This window comes from Prionailurus bengalensis, chromosome C2 (assembly GCF_016509475.1).
Source record: "Prionailurus bengalensis isolate Pbe53 chromosome C2, Fcat_Pben_1.1_paternal_pri, whole genome shotgun sequence".
Taxonomy (NCBI): domain Eukaryota; kingdom Metazoa; phylum Chordata; class Mammalia; order Carnivora; family Felidae; genus Prionailurus; species Prionailurus bengalensis.
The window spans coordinates 99,044,196-99,064,589 of NC_057350.1; the positions used below are offsets into that span (position 1 = coordinate 99,044,196).

The 20,394-nt window shown below is 38.9% G+C and overlaps 1 pseudogene; it reads right to left on the reverse strand.

The window, feature by feature from the left end:
• Positions 1 to 3,815: 3,815 nt before the first annotated feature.
• Positions 3,816 to 4,396, reverse strand: LOC122491008 (annotated as a pseudogene).
• Positions 4,397 to 20,394: the final 15,998 nt, after the last annotated feature.

Here is a 20,394-nt window from a genome sequence, read left to right on the forward strand (position 1 = left end):
GTTATTTCTCCGTGTGTGTTACACATTTTACTCTGGCTCCTTTTAGAATTTTTCTTTTTACATTTGGCTTTCAGTAGTGTGACAGTGATATGCCTAGGTGAACTTTCTGTGAATTTTTTCTGCTTGCGATTCACTGAACTTCATGGGTTTCTAGTTTATGTGCTTTTAATCATAAGAAAAGACATTTCAGTCATTATTTTGTAAGTTTTTTTTTTCCTGCCCCATTAATTCTTTCCTATCCTTCTGGGACTCCAATTACACATATATTTGACTGCTTGATATTGTTCCATAGGTCAACTAATGCTTCTGTTTGGTGTATTTTTTTGCTTTGCTTTTCTTTTTATGCTTTACTTCTCAGAAAAGTGAGAATTGAAAAATAATACTTTTTTTTTGAAAAATAATACTGTTTATTGTTTGTTTGTTTGTTTGTTTGTTTTTGATCCAGAAACTTTCATTTCTTCTCTCAACTGTTGGCTATAGTGAGGAGATTATTCACATGTCAGCAAGGATTCATTTGACTGGGACTGAGTTGCAGCTCACTTCTGGTCAGCCCAAGCCCCAACATTCAGTTTCCTAAGGAAGGGCTAGTATCTTCGTTCTTACCAGGATTTGATGTGGGATTTCAGGTAACTTCTTTGGTTTCCTCCATTTCAGGCATAGGGAGAATGTGGGAGATGGGACAGATTGGTATGTTTTCTTTCTGTTTTTCAGTCCTGCCTTCACTTACATCTTTCTTAGTAAATGTGGGAGGGGGTACAGATAACTTGCTGTGTTGAGCAAATCATTATACTTGATAGTTTTTCAGACTCCCAAACTTCCCACCATTGCCAGTAGCTCAGCTGGCTTTGTGTCCACCCAGTTAAGTTCTGGATCTCAAGCAGCTGTCTTCTCTCCCTTCATCCAGACTACCCAGGACACACTATTCTCTTATGAAGGAATCTTTCTCTGGAAATCAGTTCCTCAAGACTTTCATGTTTCCATTGTTCTTTGATAGTCCCACAGAAGTATAGCTTTTGAATTATCCATATATATATATATATATATATATATATATATATATATATATTTTATGTTTCCATGGGAGCTAAGGTTTTCTATGTCATACTTGGAAGCAGAAAGTGCCTAGAGAAGTTTTAGGTATTTTTTTGAGACTCTACTCAAGTGTTACCTCTTAGAGGTCTTTACTGAACTTCTCTTTTGAAACCAATTTTTCTTTTGTGGCTCCTGTATATCATCCTATATTGTCAGCTGTGATTCTTTAGAATACCTAGTTGTTTATAGGATCTATCCTTCTATACGATAGTAAAATATTTGAGTCCAAGGCCTCATTTTGTTTATCCATTTAATGCCAATAAATAGTGTAGATTCTGCCTCACAATAGACACATAATGCATGTTTGTTGACTATACCATATTTTCATATATATATATATGGCTTATTATCAAATTGGTTCCCATACAACACCCAATGCTCATCCCAACAGGTGTCCTCCTCAATGCCTATCACCCACTTTCCCCTCTCCCCCACCCCTCATCAACCCTCATTTTGTTCTCAGTCTTTAAGAGTCTCTTATGGTTTCCCTCCTTCCCTCTCTGTAACTTTTTTTTATTTTTCCCCTTCCCCTCCCCCCCGGTCTTCTATTAAGTTTCTCAGGATCCACATAAGAGTGAAAACATATGATATCTGTCTTTCTCTGCCTAACATTGCACTTAGCATAATACTCTCTGTTCCATTCACATTGCTACAGATGGCCAGATTTCATTCTTTCTCATTGCCACATACTATTCCATTGTGTATATAAACCACAATTTCTTTATCCATTCATCAGTTGATGGACATTTAGGCTCTTTCCATAATTTGGCTATTGTTGAAAGTGCTGCTATAAACATTGGGGTACAAGTGCCCCTATGCATCAGTACTCCTGTATCCCTTGGGTAAATTCCTAGCAGTGCCATTGCTGGGTCATAGGGTAGATCTATTTTTAATTTTTTGAGGAAACTCCACAGTGTTTCCAGAGTGGCTGCACCAGTTTGCATTCCCACCAACAGTGCAAGAGGGTTCCCGTTTCTCCACATCCTCTCCAGCATCTATAGTCTCCTGATTTGTCCATTTTAGCCACTCTGACTAGTGTGAGGTGGTATCTCAGTGTGGGTTTGATTTGTATTTCCCTGATGAGGAGTGACGTTGAGCATCTTTTCATGTGCCTGTTGGCCATCTGGATGTCTTCTTTAGAGAAGTGTCTATTCATGGCTTCTGCCCATTTCTTCACTGGATTATTTGTTTTTCGGGTGTGGAGTTTGGTGAGACTATACCTTATTTTCGATAGCCTCCCTGATCGTGAATATGCTGGAGTTTTCTTGTAGTTGTTCTTGTTGTTGTTTGTTTTGTTGTTGTTTTTCCCATCATAGGAAATTCTCTTCCTTTCCTTTACCTAGGAAACTCCAGTTTATGCTTCAACATCCAGCTCAGTCAATCTCATTTTAGTCAGACTTTCCTGATCTTTCAGAGCACTTACCACATTGTATGGGAATTTTAATTATGCCCCCATCTCCAGCCCTAGAGTGCAAGCTATAGAAGGTACTAAAAGGAAGTAACTTAGTATGGTTGAAAGAACATTGGCTTCAGTTTCAGATGGACTGGGGTTAATATGGACCAGGTTTGTCCTTAAAATTTTTGAAATCTTTACCTAATTTCTTAAGTTTTCTGAAACTGCCTATGTACTATGCCTGACACATAATGGCACTCTATAAATGGCAGTTATTATCACTGTGTGATATTAACAAAATATTTGTTGTTACAAAGTATTCACAAAATATTTATTGAGTGACTGAGTGAATAATAGCTGTAGTGATTTAATTAAACTTTCAGCAGCTTTTGCTTTTACTTGGATTATCTCTGTAAACTACTTTTTCTTATGTCTGAGACTTGCTCATTTTCATCAGTTGAACAATGGCTCTCAATTAACTGTTTCTTTATAGGTTTTGAATGAAGTCAAGGTGGCCTGTAATAATCCCTGCCTATATAAGAAAAATTTATTTATGATGTCTCACATTCTCAAATTTTGCTAAAAGTTTGCAATTATCAGATATCTAAAATTAAACCTTCTTTCACGTGCTATCATAGTTCCTTAGACCAAAAAAGAAGGGTTTGTAGTAAATACCAGCCAGTCATGATAATAAATGCTCATTAAATCTTTATACAATTGATATGTACATATTTCATAATAAATTCACTAAGTGTAGAAAATATTTTCTAGTTAATACAACGTGTATATTACAATTTATGACTTATAATTTTGCTTTCTTTCTGTTTTTTCCCCTCTGTTTTAAGTTTTTATTTAAATTCTAGTTAGTTAATGGGGTGCCTGGGTGGCTCAGTCGGTTGAGCGCCCGACTTGGGCTCAGGTCATGATCTCGCAGTTCCTGAGTTTGAGCCCCACGTCGGGCTCTGTGCTGACAGCTCAGAGCCTGGAGGCTGCCTCGGATTCTGTGTCTCCCTCTCTCTCTGCCCCTTCTCCACTCATGCTCCGTCTCTCTCTGTCTCTCTGAAATGTATAAATGTTAAAACAAATAAATAATATAAATCCTAGTTATTTAACATATAAGGTAATATTGGTTTCAGCAGTAGAATTTAGTGATTGATCACTTACATACAACACCCAGGACTCATTACAACAAATGCTCTCCTTAATACCCATCCCCCATCTAGCCCAATTCCCCCAACCTCCCTCCATCAACCTTCAGTTTATTCTCCATAGTTAAGACTTTCTTGTGGTTTGCTTCCCTCTCTCCTGTTTTTCCCCCTTCTCCTATGTTTTCCTCTTCCTCCTTAGACAGAGGGTTGATGATTTCCTCCTTCTTGGCCTGGAGCCACTCTTCACAGCCCTCATGTGCTTTCATGGTCTTAGATCTGTGGGCCTCAGCCTCGTCATCCAGAAGCTTCTTGCAAGCCTTGTCTGCCTTCAGCTTGTGGATGTGTTCCATGAGAATCTGCTTGTTTTTGAACATGTTACCCTTCACTTTCAGGTATGGACTCTGATACATGTGGCGGTCAACCTTAGATTCATGGTATCTTCTGAGCAGGCTGGCCCAGATTCTCATCCTCTTCATCAGTTTACCTTCTGAGGCTTCTGAACATTGGCAGTGCCTTTTCTTTTAGAAATGCCCATATGCCTGCCCTTCCGGCAGGCGGAAGTGTTTTTCCAGCACTGAGCCCAGGAATGGACGGCTGCAGGCTTCTGGATGACCCATCTTTGATCAGTTTCTGGATCTGACGATGGGACTTGGCATTGACAATTGCATTGGTATCATTGGGGTCCAACCAGTCCTGCTTTTTGCCCACAGTGGAGGACACTGGAGGCAAGCCTCTTCTGAAGCCTGAGCATAGTCATGGGTGCAGCCGCAGTGGCAAAAGGAAAGCTAAACCACATCTTCTTTATCCATTCATCAATTGATGGACATTTGGGCTCTTTCCATAATTTGGCTATTGTTGATAATGCTGCTACAAACATCGGGGTGCATGTGCCCCTTCAAATCGTATTTTTGCATCCTAGTAGTGCAATTGCTGGGTCATAGGGTATTCCATTTTTAACTTTTTGAGGAACCTCCATACTGTTTTCCAGAGTTGCTGCACCGGTTTGCATTCCCACCAGTAGTGTAAGAGGAGTGCCCTTTCTATGCATCCTTGTTATGGCCTATAATTTTAAAGTTCATAAAAATCCAGACTGAATATTTTTCTGAAGGATTGGGGACTTTTTATTTCCCACAGTAAAAACATCTTATTGACTATGTTATCCACTTCAGAGAATCTTATTTTTTATGTTTGTTGTAGACTGACAATAGTATATTTTACATGGCAAGATAAAATTAATTTGCATTTCTCAGTTATAGTCAAGTCACTTCTTCTCGCTGTGATAAAATATTGAAAGGGAAAAAAAACCCCACTAGGACATCCTGACACATGCATACATTTCTGAAACATAAACAAAATGAAGAATTTGAGAAGCCACAAATCAATTTTTCAGTGTAGATATTGGTTATCTCCTCTCTTGCTTGACTGAACAGCTCTACGACTGAACGAGAATTAGAGCTCATTCAGTTTTTTGCCACTTCTTCTAGCACATTCATGAAGCAAAGTGCCAGGATGAAATGGGCACATGACCAACTTTGTGGATTTGTTTCTCCTCTACATCAGGATGCTACCAGCCCAAATGTGCTTTGTTTCTTTTCTCTGCAACCCTTGTGCTTGATTTTCCTCATCCTCAATTTGCAATTTCCTGAGCCTAAAGTCATTCTCATCTTACGTGCAACGCAGCCTTTTTTCTTTTTTTGCCAGGGCGTTTGAGTTCACTGTTTTGAAAACCACATAAGATCCAACCCCCCTCCCCACCCCAATACACCCACCACCAAACTCTGCTAACTCAGCAGGGCATTTCTCCTCTTGAAAGGCAAAGCCATTTCTAGGGAAAGTTCTCCTAAAGATGATTTGTTTTTTCTTAGCCTTATAAGTTTTGTCATCGTCTGCATTTCTCTCCGCATAAAAGGCTCCCTCCTGCCTTTCCCTTTTATTTATTGGCTGCTGTACTAACAATAGTTTTCCTGGAAGCAGGGGCATTTCTTTCCTTCTGACTTCTTGCTGGTCAACACAACTCTTCACTTTGGCATGTTACATTTGGGAATGAAATATTAATATATGAGACTGGGCAGTGTTTCAAGAAAGATAAAATAAGGAAATAACATATATTTGATAATTTTTTGACATGGAAAATGTGTTGAGTGTGTGCGCACGTGGATCTTGTCATGGGATAGGGAGTAATTTATTTATTTTGAAAACAGCATTATGGGGGTGCCTGGGTGGCTCAGTGGGTTGAGCCTCCGACTCTTGATTTTGGCTCATATCATGATCTCAGGGTCATGGCACCAGGCCCTGTGCCAGACTCTGCTCTGAGCATGGAGCCTACTTAGAATATTCTCTCTCTCGCTCTCCCTCTCCCTCTCTTTCTCTCCCCTCTGTCCTTTTCCCCTGCTTGTGCTCTCTCTCTTTCTCCCTAAAATTAAAAAAAAAAAAACAACAAAGAGCATTATGGACCATCCATATAGTTTTTATGACATGACTTTGTATCTTTGCAAACCTAAGGTAATTCTCTTGCTTATCCAAATGGAATTTAGCAATTCAGTTGGTAGCTGGAAAAAAAAAAAAAAAAAAAACCTGGAAAATGCAAAGGAATTGGAACCAGGGAACACAAGTGAGAAGTAGAAGGCGGTGATGGAAAGGAGCCAAATTTCTACCACAGAGAATCTTTGTGCTTAACTAATATCTCATCAGTTCTGCAAGCAAGTCGCTGAATTTTTCATGTTTATAAATGAGATACTCAAGGCTTTAATGATTAGGAAAGGGGAAAAAAACGGTAAACAGTGTCGTGCTTACCATGTGAGACTGGGGGACAGTGCCTTTCTCCCTGGTCTTTCTTCTACAATAACAACAACCAGATCTGACATTATTGTGATATTTTATTTAAGTCCTGTGAAAAGCAGAGACAAGTGATGCTGGCTTAAATTTCCTGGAGATATTTGTGATATCTGTTTTTCATCATCCTTTGCTCTTATCAAGAGAAGGGCAAGAAAAATTGTTCATGTAATTTTTTCCGATTAAAATGCTCATTGACAAAAATTTGAACACTTTAGTGTGTCAGCCTCATTGTGTTTATTTTGAAAGAACTTTGTCATTTGCACCCTCTTATTCATAAAGCATAAATATTTATAACATGCCCAGGCATTCATGACTAGTTTCAACAAAGCAGAGCAGAATCAAATGAGCTGTTACTTCTTAATAATAAGTCAAATTGGAGTATAAAAAATAACAAAAATCTCTAGGGTCGTGATCCCAATTTTACCCACTTATTTGAAACCGTATAAGAGTCCATTTGGGGGCGCCTGGGTGGCTCAGTCGGTTAATCATCTGACTTTGGCTTGCGGTCTGTCAAGGTCTCGCAGTCTGTGAGTTGGAGGCCGCGTCAGGCTTTGTGCTGACAGCTCAGAGCCTGGAGCCTGCTTTGGATTCTGTGTCTCCCTCTCTCTCTGCCCCTCTGCAGCTCACACTCTGTCTCTGTCTCTCTCTTAAAAATAAATAAACGTTAAAAAAATAACAGTTCATTTGGATATCATTTTAATATAAAAATAAATACAGGGGTGCCATCTGGGTGGCCCAGTCAGTTACACGTCCGACTTCAGCTCAGGTCACGTTCTCATGGTTCGGAGAGTTCGAGCCCCGCATTGGCTCTGTGCTGACAGCTTGGAGCCTGAAGCCTGCTTAGGATTCTGTGTCTCCTTTTCTGTTTGCCCCTCTCCTGCTCGAGCTCTCTCTCTCTCTCTCTCTCTCTCTCTCTCTCTCTCTCTCTCAAAAATAAATAAATATGAACAAATAAAAACATAAAATATATGAATAAACATAAGTAATATTCCTTTGTTGTACACATAAACTATGCTTGAAATGTGATCAAATTAAGATTTTCTTGGAACTTAGTAGCATATTTCTTTGAAATTTGGTTTATGGAATATATGAATCAGAATTATCTAGGTCAGGGCTTCTTAAACTATTTGGGAGAAAGGTCTTTTTTATTTTTTATTTTTCTTAACCTGTAGAGGACTGAAATTCTTGTCCTATGCTCTGTGCAATGAGACAAGTCCACTAATTATGGGGGCTTGGATGTTGCAACAATGTCAGATTGTTCATGAAGTTTCTAGTCCCTTATTCTCATTATCAGTACTTCTTTCTTCCAGGAGGATAACAAATAGTTTGGAAACGTGTGCTCATCTTCAAAGCTCGTCACCGAGTAGCACTGAGTTAGCAGGCTCGTGAAAATCTGAATCAGACCCTTGTGAGGTTGATCTTAGGGATCAGCATATCTAACAAGTCCCTAGGTGATATTTATGTAGCCTAAAGTCTAAGACCTTTTGCTTTCAGGTAAATACAAATATCAACATTGCTGTCAATCACAAGCCCATGCAACCTAGTGTTAATTATGGTACTTTATGGGGCAAATCCGTCTGTAACAGGGAATTTACTCCACAGCCAAGCACATGGTCTCCCTACAGTGTCTTTACCGGTAAATGTCCAGGGACTGCATTCATGTGTCATCATCTGAAGACCCCTACCCTGTCCCGTACACACGTTTGGTCTTTTTTCCTGCCTTGACTTTCAAAGGATTGCACCAGATGATTCATCTCTCCTACTTCTGCATTTCTTTGACTTTTTTTTCCTGCTTATTCTGCCCATTTGCCTTGCTCCAAGTTCAGTGTGATTGTTGTTACATACATTTTTAAATGTTTATTTATTTATTTTGAGAGACAAAGAGGTAGAGAGCAAGCAGGGGAGGGGCAGAGAGAGAGGGAGACAGAGGATCCCAAGGAAGCTCCACAGCTGTCCGTGCAGAGCTGGACCTGGGGCTTGAACTCAGGAACCATGAGAGCAGGATCTGAGCTGAAATCAAGAGTCTGACGCTTAACCGACAGAGCACTTAGGTTATATTTTTATACATACTTTCTTCCTCAGTGATTTTACTCGTTGTGATGACTTCCTTCTGTCATCTAGATATTATTAACAGTTCCAGTTTTGGTGGTTAAAATTTTTTTTATGTTTATTTATTTATTTTGAGAGAGAGAAAAAGCACAAGTGGGGTATGGGTAGTGAGAAGGTGAGACAGAATCCCAAGCAGGCTCCACACCATCAGTGCAGAGCCTGATGCGGGGCTCCAGCTCATGAACCGTGAGATCATGACCTGAGCTGAGATCAAGACTTGGGTGCTTAACTGCACCACCCAGGCGCTTGCAGGTTGGGTGATTTTTTTTTTAAATTTTTTTTTAACGTTTATTTATTTTTGGGACAGAGAGAGACAGCGCGTGAACAGGGGAGGGACAGAGAGAGAGGGAAACACAGGATCTGAAACAGGCTCCAGGCTCCGAGCTGTCAGCACAGAGCCTGACGCAGGGCTCGAACTCACAGACCGTGAGATCATGACCTGAGCCGAAGTCGGACGCCCAACCGACCGAGCCACCCAGGCGCCCCAGTTTGGTGATTTTAATCCAGTGTTTTTTCTAGTATTCCACTCTGCCTGTAAGATTATCATCCATGAAACTCTGATCCCATTCATTTCTATCTCTGCCAGTGCTAACAGCCTTTTGACTCATGCCTTGAAAATGGCCACAGAGGCTACATTCTGCACAATTGTGTTTATATGCCATTCAGTCGTACTTCAAAGTGAATGCTGTCCCCTGGAGTTGTGCACCATGGTAGTCCCGATTCTCCCAATCACCCTGGCTTATAACCATGCAGCCAGACTTCTTTACATTGTTTACATTGTCATTTATTTCTACATTCAGCAATAGAGCACAGCTGGGAGCGGCTGACACAGAGGCAGGGAAATGCATCCATCAGCAGTCAGTTCTGCACGACAGCACAGAATAGAGAACAAAGATGGATCTGAGGGCAAACAGACCCAGGATCACCATGCCAGGATACCTACATTCAGGAAATGTATTTTTGTGTGGGTTAGCGTGGGATCTATTAAGCAGAAATTTTTCCAGGAGGGGGAGGAGTTCTGAAATCATGCCCTGGCAACTAACTTCCTCTTGGGGGAATCCCTGAGTAAGCTATAAAGAGGTAAAGCAAGACAAAGGAATACCTCATTTTCACTGAGGTTTGGACACCAGCCTTCAAGTAGAACTCCAGGAGGTGGGGGTGAGCCATGCAGAAGGCTCCTTTTATGTCAAGTGAGCCAAACCCTCAAACCAGAGTGGGCCACATGGCTTTCTCTCTTGATTCTACACTGCTGCACGAGCTCTTCCAAATTTGTGACTTAGGATATGTATGGGCAAAAGGGCAAAGTGGGCCAGAATCAAAGAGAGATACAAAGAACATCAAGAAAGTGTGTGCCCTGATATGAGACAGCTGGCTAATGTTGCCTCTTGAGTGTGGCTCAGGCCAGGCCATAGATCTAGACTTAGCTATCATGTGGTAAAGGAACGATGAGACACGGTAGGGTCGCTGAGTACAGCCCAGCCTGTGCTGAGTGGAAGAGAATGGAAATGGGGGACCACCCAAAACAATGTGTTGACTTTCAGCCCTTTCAAAACCTCTTACAATGTGACTCAAGTCCATCGTCTACCCTCTAGATTTGGGGAAGGAAGTGCAGTTCTGTCTCTGTGCCAGAGCAAAGGGGGCACAGAGAAAAAGGAGTCATGGTGCCTGCTCTGAGGAGGCTCACACATGTGACTGGAGGAAGCTAACCTGTAATTATTCCTCTTCCCTTCTCCAGTGTCTGTCATGAGCATGGCAGGTGCTTTAAAAATGCTAACATAGGTTGACTGATGTCATAAAAATAAGAAAGTAAAAAGCTTCCTGCTTTTTGATATTTACCAATATGGAAGCACATAGAAGTGTCATGCTAGCCAGACCAAATATTAACCTGGAATTAGACACTTTCATCTTTTAAGTACATCTCTGCAGCATGACTTTGAGCAAAGGCGTCCAGCATGTAGCGTTAATGTATATCATTACAAAACTCACCAATTATAGTGCTTGCTGCTATTTCTTGTATGCGACTTTGTCTCCCCAACTCTTTATTGATTGAAATACCAATAACAGAATTGAAAATGTGAACCTGAGGCACCTGGGTGGCTCAGTTGGTTGAGCAACTGACTCTTGATTTCAGCTCGGGTCATGATCCCAGGGTCCCAGGATCCAGCCCCGTGTTAGACTCTGTGCTGAGGGTGAAGCCTGCTTGAGATTCTCTCTCTTGCTCTCCCTCTACCCCTCCCCTGCACATGTGCATGCTCTCTCTCTCTCAAAAAAAAAATTTTTTTTTCAAAAAGACAAAAAAAAAAAAAATAAAACGTGAACTTAACCAGTGTTAAAGGATGTTCTCTGAGCGATACTTTCATCATGTAGGAGTTTGGAAAAAAAGTTTCTTAGAAACAGTTTCCCAGGTTTCTTCTGATCATAACAATATCTTTGCATTTATTATAGAATACAGATTCTCAGGACTCTTGGAGATTCTGAGTCAGTAGATCTGATGCGGGGCACCAGGAAATTGGAGTTTTTAACAAGTATCCCATGTGAGTTTTATGATCAAGGAACACAATTGTAAGGTGTCTGTCTCTGAAATCTAATATTCTATAATTCTATTGTAATCTCTTGGACCACAATGAACATATCTCTAATGGCTGTATCAGAGTCAGCATTGCACTGAGAACAAAGAGGGTGTTCAGTATTGACTTAATTGATCATTGGTGAGCATTTGACAGATTCTCAGCCTTCAATTCATATGCATATTTTTTCAATATACAAAATTTATTGTCAAATTGGTTTCTATACAACACCCAGTGCTCATCCCAAAAGGTGCCCTCCTCAATACCCATCACCCACCCTCCCCTCCCTCTCACCCCCCATCAACCCTCAGTTTGTTCTCAGTTTTTAAGAGTCTCTTACATATGCATATTTTATAGCCAGTGGCGTTTGGATGGTGACTTGCAGGTGAAAATGGATCATTAGAAACAAGGTTATTGTGATTTTCAAAGCATTTCACATTTCACAATGTCTTTTTATTATGGGCGCTCTTGCAAACCTCATTACAACCTGATAAAGTAGTTAAATTACTATTACTGATATTTTACAAATGTAAAAGTCCTGAATTTTAAGAACCTCCTCCCTTTTTCCTCAGCTACTGCATATGGAATTAAGATTCAAATTCTTATCTCAGGGTTCTTTATGATCTTTAAGATCTTTCTATCAGGCTACTCTTCTAACACTGGCAATCTTGCCTGTTCTTGTTGTAAACCCAGCAGAAGAGAATTCACTACTTTATTGATGCATAAAAAGACTAGCATTGGAAGTGAAACCAGCTAGTACCAAAATTGATAACTCTTATTATATACAAAGCATGAGGCCAAAGTGGAATATTCAAGAATGTTATTGCCTCTCAAAAAAAGGACTTTAGTAATTTCTTTTTTTTTTTTTCAACGTTTATTTATTTTTGGGACAGAGAGAGACAGAGCATGAACGGGGGAGGGGCAGAGAGAGAGGGAGACACAGAATCGGAAACAGGCTCCAGGCTCTGAGCCATCAGCCCAGAGCCCGACGCGGGGCTCGAACTCACGGACCGCGAGATCGTGACCTGGCTGAAGTTGGACGCTTAACCGACTGTGCCACCCAGGCGCCCCAAGGACTTTAGTAATTTCTAATGAGCTCAAGAAAATGCCCATCCAGTCCAATCTATACATCCTCATATGTCATCATTTTCCCACCACAATATTCACCTCCATTCTTCTAAGTGATGTGAGTTCATGGTGTACTTTTGAGAGGGTTGGGGAATGAGCCCTAATGAGTTAGCAAGAAATTTTTAAGTCTCCCTTCAGAGGATAAACTCAAATTAGAGGGATAATTGAACATCCATTGCAGGTGCTTGTAAAATGTTCAAATTCTTGAGGTCCACCTCAGACTGACAAAATCAGAATTTCTATGATTGGGTCCTTTATAGGATATTTATGCACAGTTACAGCAGAAATACTGCTGGAAAGAGCTTGACCTGATTATGTGTATAGCGGCAAATCTTTTTTTGAGGAGCTAGTTCCCTAAGTATATGTCAAACTTGTGGCAGCTTTCTGTGGCACCTCTAAGAATAGATCAACACCAATGAAGAAGGTGTTTGGGGCACATAGCATTTTGTCTCAGAGGAATTAAAATATCAGATACTTTACCTCTCTTATTTTTTTTTAATGTTTATTTATTTTAAGAGAGAGAGAGCACGAGTGGGATAGGGGAATAGAGAGAGGGAGGGAGAGAATACCAAGCAGGCTCTATGCTGTCAACACAGAGCCTGACACAGGGCTCAATCCCATGAACTGTGAGATCATGACCTGAACTGAAATCAAGAGTTGGACGCTCAGTGGACTGAGCCACCTAGGCTTCCCTTACCTCTCTTCTTGATAGCATAAAAAAAAAAAACAAAAAAAAAGAAACAACAACAAAAAAAATCCCATGAGTTTGAGAGATGAAAGGACAGAGCAGCATTTTTTTAAACCAAGTTATTTGTTATTTTCTATTTAATCTCATTAGTCTGAATATTTTTGGGGAAATAAGCAACTGTATTCTTTGACAGTATTATTAAATCCTAAATTGTGTCCATTTGTATGTGGCTTGTATTTATACAATCAGAAAAGAAAATAATTCTCAGCTCAGCCATCTCCAAACAATTTCCATTGGGAATAAAATATTTTAAAAATCTACAGATAGCAAGTGTTGTTTGGCCATGTGCTCTATCAGAGCTGGGGGAAAAGTTAAAACGAAAAAGTTGAGAAACCCTGAAATGTTAAGTTATAGTACAACTCCACCTGATGGATATCTGTTGAATTTCACTTGTGTTGAGAAACACTATATATATGAGATGCCATCTGAATTTATATTTGATCACAATTATGTGACAGTTAAATGGTTAGTGCTATGGATAGAGAAAGGGCTGGAAGACAAGACATCCAGATATAAACAGCTTTTGATATGTGTAGAAAACTTGCAGTGAAAATATTTTCTATATTTAAAATTTTTCCATATTTTCATCTATATCTATATCTATATGTAAACTTAACAGTGAAAAAGGTCAGCAAAATACATTTTTTAAAAGTAAGAAACATTTTACAAAGTGCCGACAGGCAGTTTTGGGGGGCTGTCTCCATGATAAAAAGGTTATGCTGCTTAGCTCTTGTATCCTGTTTTTAATTGGTTGTGACTTGTAATCCAATAGTTCAATAAAAACAGAAGTGAGATAATTGCATTTTACTTCCACCTTTTCCACTAACTTGGTTTGCTATTATGGGCAAATAATTTAATATCTCTGCTTCGGTTTTCTTCAGTGAAATGAGGACAACCACATTAGCTTTTTTCTAAACTTTAGCACCAAGAATTAATTGAGGCAATGACTGGAAAGAATCGCTAGTACATGAAGAAAATGTTCATTAATATTCTGTGAGATAATATCGTTATTTCCTTGAGCAGTTTAGTAATACTAGCAACCTAAAACTTTTTTTGTCAACTAAACCTAAATAAGGAATGACAAAAAATAAAAAAGATTTTGGTAAAATCAATAAAAATGAATAAAATAAGTGGAAATGGAGATCTGTTCAACTGAGCATAAAAATTATTGGATATGCTTCATAAATAAGTTAACCCTTGGCTGCTAAAAAATCACATTAGTAGCTTAAATAAGATAGAAGTTACTTTTTTAAAGTTTATTTATTTTGAGAGAGAGAGAGAGAGAGAGAGAGAGAGAGAGAGATAGTGCAAGTCATGGAGTGGGGGAGGGGGGGAGAGAGAGAATGAGAATCCCAAGCAGGTTCTGTGCTGCCAGTGCACAGCCTGACATGGGGCTCAAACCCACAAAACCATGAGATCATGACCAGAGCCAAAACTAAGAGTCAGATGCTTAACCGACTGAGCCACCGAGGCACCCCAGAAGTTAATTTTTTTGTAAGAGTCTGGAAATGGGCATCCAGACTGGTAGGGGCACTATCACTAACATTCCCTTGAGCGATAAGAATTTAGTCATAAAGACACATCCAACTTTTAGAGAGGCTTAGAAATGTAATCCCTAAGTGTTTACTATATTATTAGGGAAAGGGGTTAAATTTTTTTTTATGTTTTGTTGTTTTGTTTTAGGCTAACTAGCATTCGGTTCATTATAATTACACTTAGCTTGGTTTCTGGTAACACTTTGTGAAATCATTGCATCATTGTAAGGAAACTATATCCTACATTTACTCCCTCATGATCTCATCCCATCTGATTGCTTTAAATTATACCAAATGTAATTTATATTTCCAGCTTTGATCCTTGATGGAAATATACCAGAATGGTATAGTGAACATCCACTTGGACACCTAACATCTCAAATTTAACATGTTAAGTCAGCTAATGGACCAACATTCACCCAAAATCCAGAAGTTGGATTTCACTTCTCCTCTTCACGTGAAGTCAATCCCTGACATTTCCATTTTGTCTTTCTTCAACTGCTAATAGAAACTCTGAGTTTTAGATAGGCACCTGGCATCCCAGCTACAGACTAGTTTTCCAGCTTCCTTTGCAGTCACATATGGTCACATGACTAAGCCCTGTTTTATGGGATAAAGACTGAAGCCACCCATGTAATTTCCAGATCATGCTCATAAAAGAAGTGATGGCAAATGGAAATCTCATACTTGTACACAAACATTTATAGCAGCTTTACCCATAAGAGACAAAAACTAGACAGAATGAAATGCCCATTCAAAGATGAATGTATAAACAAATTGTGGTATATCTATTCAATAAAATAGTTCTCAGCAACAAAAGGGAATAAACTGCTGACACACAACACCACAACAGGAAAAAAATTTCAGAAACATTAGGCCGAGTGACAGAAGCTTTACACAAAAAAGTACAAACTGCATGTTTGCATTTATACTGAATCCTAGAACAGGAAAAATTATTCCATCCTACTTCCATAGTAGCAAAAAGGTTAGTGGTTTTCTGGGAGTATTCACTGCAAAGAGGCAAATAGGAACTGTTTTGAAATGATAGATATTTTCCATATCTTGAGTTTCTTGGTAGTTATACAGGCAGATACATTTGTCGAAACTCATTGACCTGTAAACTTAAAATGTGTATAATTTATTGTAGGTACATTATATATGCCCCAATAAAGTTGGGTAAAAGAAAAGATAGCCTTATTTGCAGTAGAAACCAAATGGTAACAATTAAAAATTAATCATGTTGAAAAGAAACAGTTCTCAGAAATAGAAATACAAATGGCCATTAGAAATGCTTAAACTCACTAGGAGTAAATGTAAATTGAAGATATGATTTAGACATATCAGTTATCGAAAAAACAAAGAGGATTCCAGTTTCTGATCGGGCCTCTAAGAAGCTTTGGAATCACCATTCATTCCTAACAAGTGAAAAGTTGAGCAAACTGAAAACTCAACAATGCTCCTTAGATCTGTAAGAAAAGTATGCTCACCGGGCAAACCACTGCCTCTAAATTGTAGACACCTATAGGCGAATACAGAGAATCACAGCTTGCTGGAACAGAAATTTGGGAACCAGTGCCAGGGTAGAGGAACTTGAACTGTGATTGAAGAATTGCTGGAGGTGCAGTTTAACTCAGAGTTAAAAACTCCAGAGAGATGCACTTATTGGAAGGATGCCACACTTTTGTGAGCTTTGCCTCCTGAAATTCTACCAGGTTCTCACAGAGAATATTGGACGAACATGCCCTCATGCTTCCAGTAGGGGGAGGGGAATTTTTTTTTTTTCAAATACATCAAAACATTCTCTTCTAAAGAAGGTCTACCCACGGGGGTTGCACCAGGGTGTCTCAGTTAGTTAAGCATCTGACTCTTGATTTCCACTCAGCTCAGGTCTTGATTTCAGCTCAGGTCATGATCTCATGGCTTGTAAGTTTGAGCCCTGCATCAGGCTCTGTGCTGACAGTGTGGAGCCTGCTTGGGATTCTTTCTCTCCCTCTCTTTCTCTGCCTCTCCCCTGCTCGTATGCACATATTCTCTCTCTCTCTCTCTCTCTCTCTCTCTCTCTCTCTCTCAAAATCAATAAATAAATCTGTGTTTTTTTAAAGAAAGCCTACCTGCAGGAGAAATTGTTTAACCAAAGTCTAACCTGATGGCATTTTATTAAAACCTAACTGATGGGGGTGAAGGGAAATGCCCAACTTTAGCTGGCTTTAGTCATCCTGTCCCCCTTAAATGGGAAGCAAAACAACTGAGAAACATATGAGAAGTCAAAGTCCAGAGGCACAGGCTCAACAAAGGACTGAAACAATTATAGGACTTGATTGTTTCCCCTCCTTCCACACTTTCTACCACATTACTAAAGGCATTATAGCAATTCCTTTTACCTAGTACACTGTGTCCAGCTGTCAAGAAAAAAGATACTAAAAGGCAAAAACAAAATGAAATAAAACATAGTTCTAAGAGACAAAGCAAGTATCAGAACCAGACTCAGATATGGCAGGCATGTTTTGGCACGATCAGCTTGAGAATTTGAAACAACTATGGTTAATACACTAAAGGCTTTAATGGATAAAGTAGACATCATGCAAGAACAGATGGGCAATGTAAGCAGAGAGATACATATTCTAAGAAAGAACCAAAAAGAAATGCTAGGAATCAGATATGCTGTAGCAGAAATGAAGGATGCCTTTGATGGGATTATTACTGGACTGCATATGGCTGTGGAAAGAATCTCTGAGCATGGGGATATCTCAAAAGAAACCTAAAATTGAAAAAACAAAAGGGTAAAATCTGAAAAAAAAAAAGAACAGAATTTCAAAGTGCTATGGAGGTGCAAGATACATGTAATGGAAATAACAGAGAAGAGAGAAAGGAACAGAAGAAATATTTGAAGCAAGAGTGACTGAGAATTTCCCCAAATTAATGTTAGATACAAAACTACAGATCTATGAAGCTCAGAGAATACCAAGCAGAGTAAATACCAGTAACTATGCCTGGGTATATCATTCTCAAATTATAGAAATCAAAAACAAAGAAAAAAAGCTTAAAACAAGGCAGAGGCAGAAACACCTTACCTAGAAAAAAGCGAAGACAGGAATTATATTGATTTCGCCTTAGAAACTGCAAGCTAGAAGAGAGTAGAGTTAAATATTATATTTTAAATGCTTATTTGTTTATTTTGAGAAAGCGAGAAGGGGAGAGGCAGAGAGAGAGTGGGAGAGAGAGAATCCCAAGTGGGCTCCACACTCAGTAGGGAGCCCAACATGGGACTGTCAGAGATCCCATGACCATAAGATTATGACCTGAGCTGAAATCAAGAGTCAGACACCCAACCAAATGAGCCACCCAAGTGTCCAGATTTAAATATTTAAAGCGTTGAGAAAAAAAATCCCACCAACTTAGAATTTTGTATCCTTAAGAATTTACCTACTTGTGATTAGCACTGTTGTATGTAGTGATGAATCACTAAATTCCTCTTCTGCAACTAAGATTACACTGTATGTTAACTAGCTGAGATTTAAATAAAACTTTGAAACTAAAAGAGAGAGAGACAGAGAGGGAGAGAGAAGCCTATGGAAAAACTGTATGCTAAAAAAAAAAAAAAGGTGGTTACCCAGAATTATCCTTCAAGAAGGAGAAATAAAGAATTTTACAGGCACACAAAAATTGAGGAATTTGTTTCTAGTAGACTTCCCTTGAAATAAATGTTAAAGGTTCTTTAGAGAGGAAGAAAATGATATAGGCAAAAGCAGATCTATATAAAGAAAAGAGCACTGGAGAAAGAACAAGTGACAGTAAAAGAAAAACTTTTATTTTTCCTTTTCTTATTCTAAATTGAGTTAACAGTTAACAGTTTGTTCAAAATGGTAAGAGTTAACTTTGCAAACTTACAGTACATATATATGCTTATATATGTATAGTATATATGCATATATATGTGTGTGTATGTGTGTGTGCGTGCTTATATATAAATAAAATGAATGACAGCAATGGTACCATGAAAGTGACAGAAGAATTAAGATTATTTTGTTATTATGAGGTACTCACACTCCCCATCAAGTGATACAGTGTTATTTGAAAGTGGACTGGGATGAGTCGTAAATGTATATTACAAGCAGTAGGACAACTACTGAAAACACTAATTTTTTTAATGTTTATTTTTGAGAGAGACAGAGACAGAGCACAAGTAGGGAAGGGCAGAGAGAGAGAGAGAGAGGGAGACACAGAATCTGAAGCAGGCTCCAGGCTCTGAGCTGTCAACACAGAGCCCAACATAGGGCTTGAACTCATCAACTGTGAGATCGTGACCTGAGCCAAAGTAGGATGCTGAAACAACTGAGTCACTCAGGAGACCCTAGAAAACATTTTTTTTAAAAAAGGCATAACTGATATGCTAAGAGAGGAGAGACAACGGAATTCTATAAAATACTCAATTAAAACTACAAAAAGAAAAAGTGGAAGACAAAAATAAGAACAAAGAACAGAGTAACAAATTTTAAGAAGTGCCAGATGTTATAGATATTAACCCAACTATATTAATAATCACTTTGAATTTCTGTGGTCTAAATGTACCAATTAAAAGACAGAGAATGTCAGAGTGGATTGAAAAACAAAACCTGGGGAGAGAGGAAGATGGTGGCAGCAGAGGAGGATGCTAATCTCTCCTTGTCCCACTAACACAACTAGATAACTATCAAATCATCCTAAATATCCTAGAAATTGACCTGAAAACTGACAGAACAAACTCCACAACTAAAGGGAGAGAAGAGGCCACATTGAAGAAGGAGCAGGAGACATAACTGGCTTTTTTTAACATATAAAAGAAGGCAGAGAATTAGACAAAATGTGAAGATGGAGGAATTTATCCCAAATGAAAGACCAAGATAAGGCCACTGCCAGAGATCTAAATAAATAGATATGAGTAACATGACTGATGGATTATTTAAAGCAATAACCATAAGGTTACTCACTGGGCTTGAGAAAAGCATAGAAGACATCAGTGAGACCCTTACCATAGTGATAAAAGAGTTAAAAAAGAATCAGAGATGAAGAGTGCAATAAATGAGATTGGAAACAGGCTTGATGCAATGAACAGCAGACTGGAAGAAGCAGAAGAACAAATTAGTGACCTAAGCCTCTTGCTCTGGGAACCCAAGCTGGTGTAGCCACTCTGAAAAACAGGATGGAGCTTCCTCAAAAAATTAAAAATAGAACTACCCCATGACTCAGCAATTGCACTACAGTTACTTACCTGAAGAATACAAAAATACTAATTCAAAGAGATACATTCACCCTGATGTTTTATAGCAGCATTATCTACAATATGCAAGTAATGGAAACAGCCCTAGTGTCCATAGGTAGATGAATGGATAAAGAAATGTGATGTATATCACAATGGAATATTACTCAGTCATCAAAAAATGAAATCTTGCCATTTTCCACAACATGGATGGAACTAGAGAGTATAATGCTAAGTGAAATATGTCAGAGAAAGACGAATACCATATAGTTTCACTCATACGTGGAATTTAAGAAACAAAGCAAATGGGCAAAGGGGAGAAAAAGAGAGAGAGGGAAACCAAGAAACAGACTCTCAAACATAGAGAACAAACTGATGGCTGCTAGAGGAGAGTTGGGTGGGAGGATAAGTTAAATAGTTGATGGAGATTAAGGAGTCCCATCGCGATGAGCGCCGGCGCCCTATCAAGTGTTACATCACTATATTGTACACCTGAAACTAATATTACACGGTATGTTAACTAACTAGAATTCAAATAAAAACTTAAAACAATTTAAAAAATAAAAAAGAAAGACAAAAGCCAACTATATGGTGAGCTGTGCC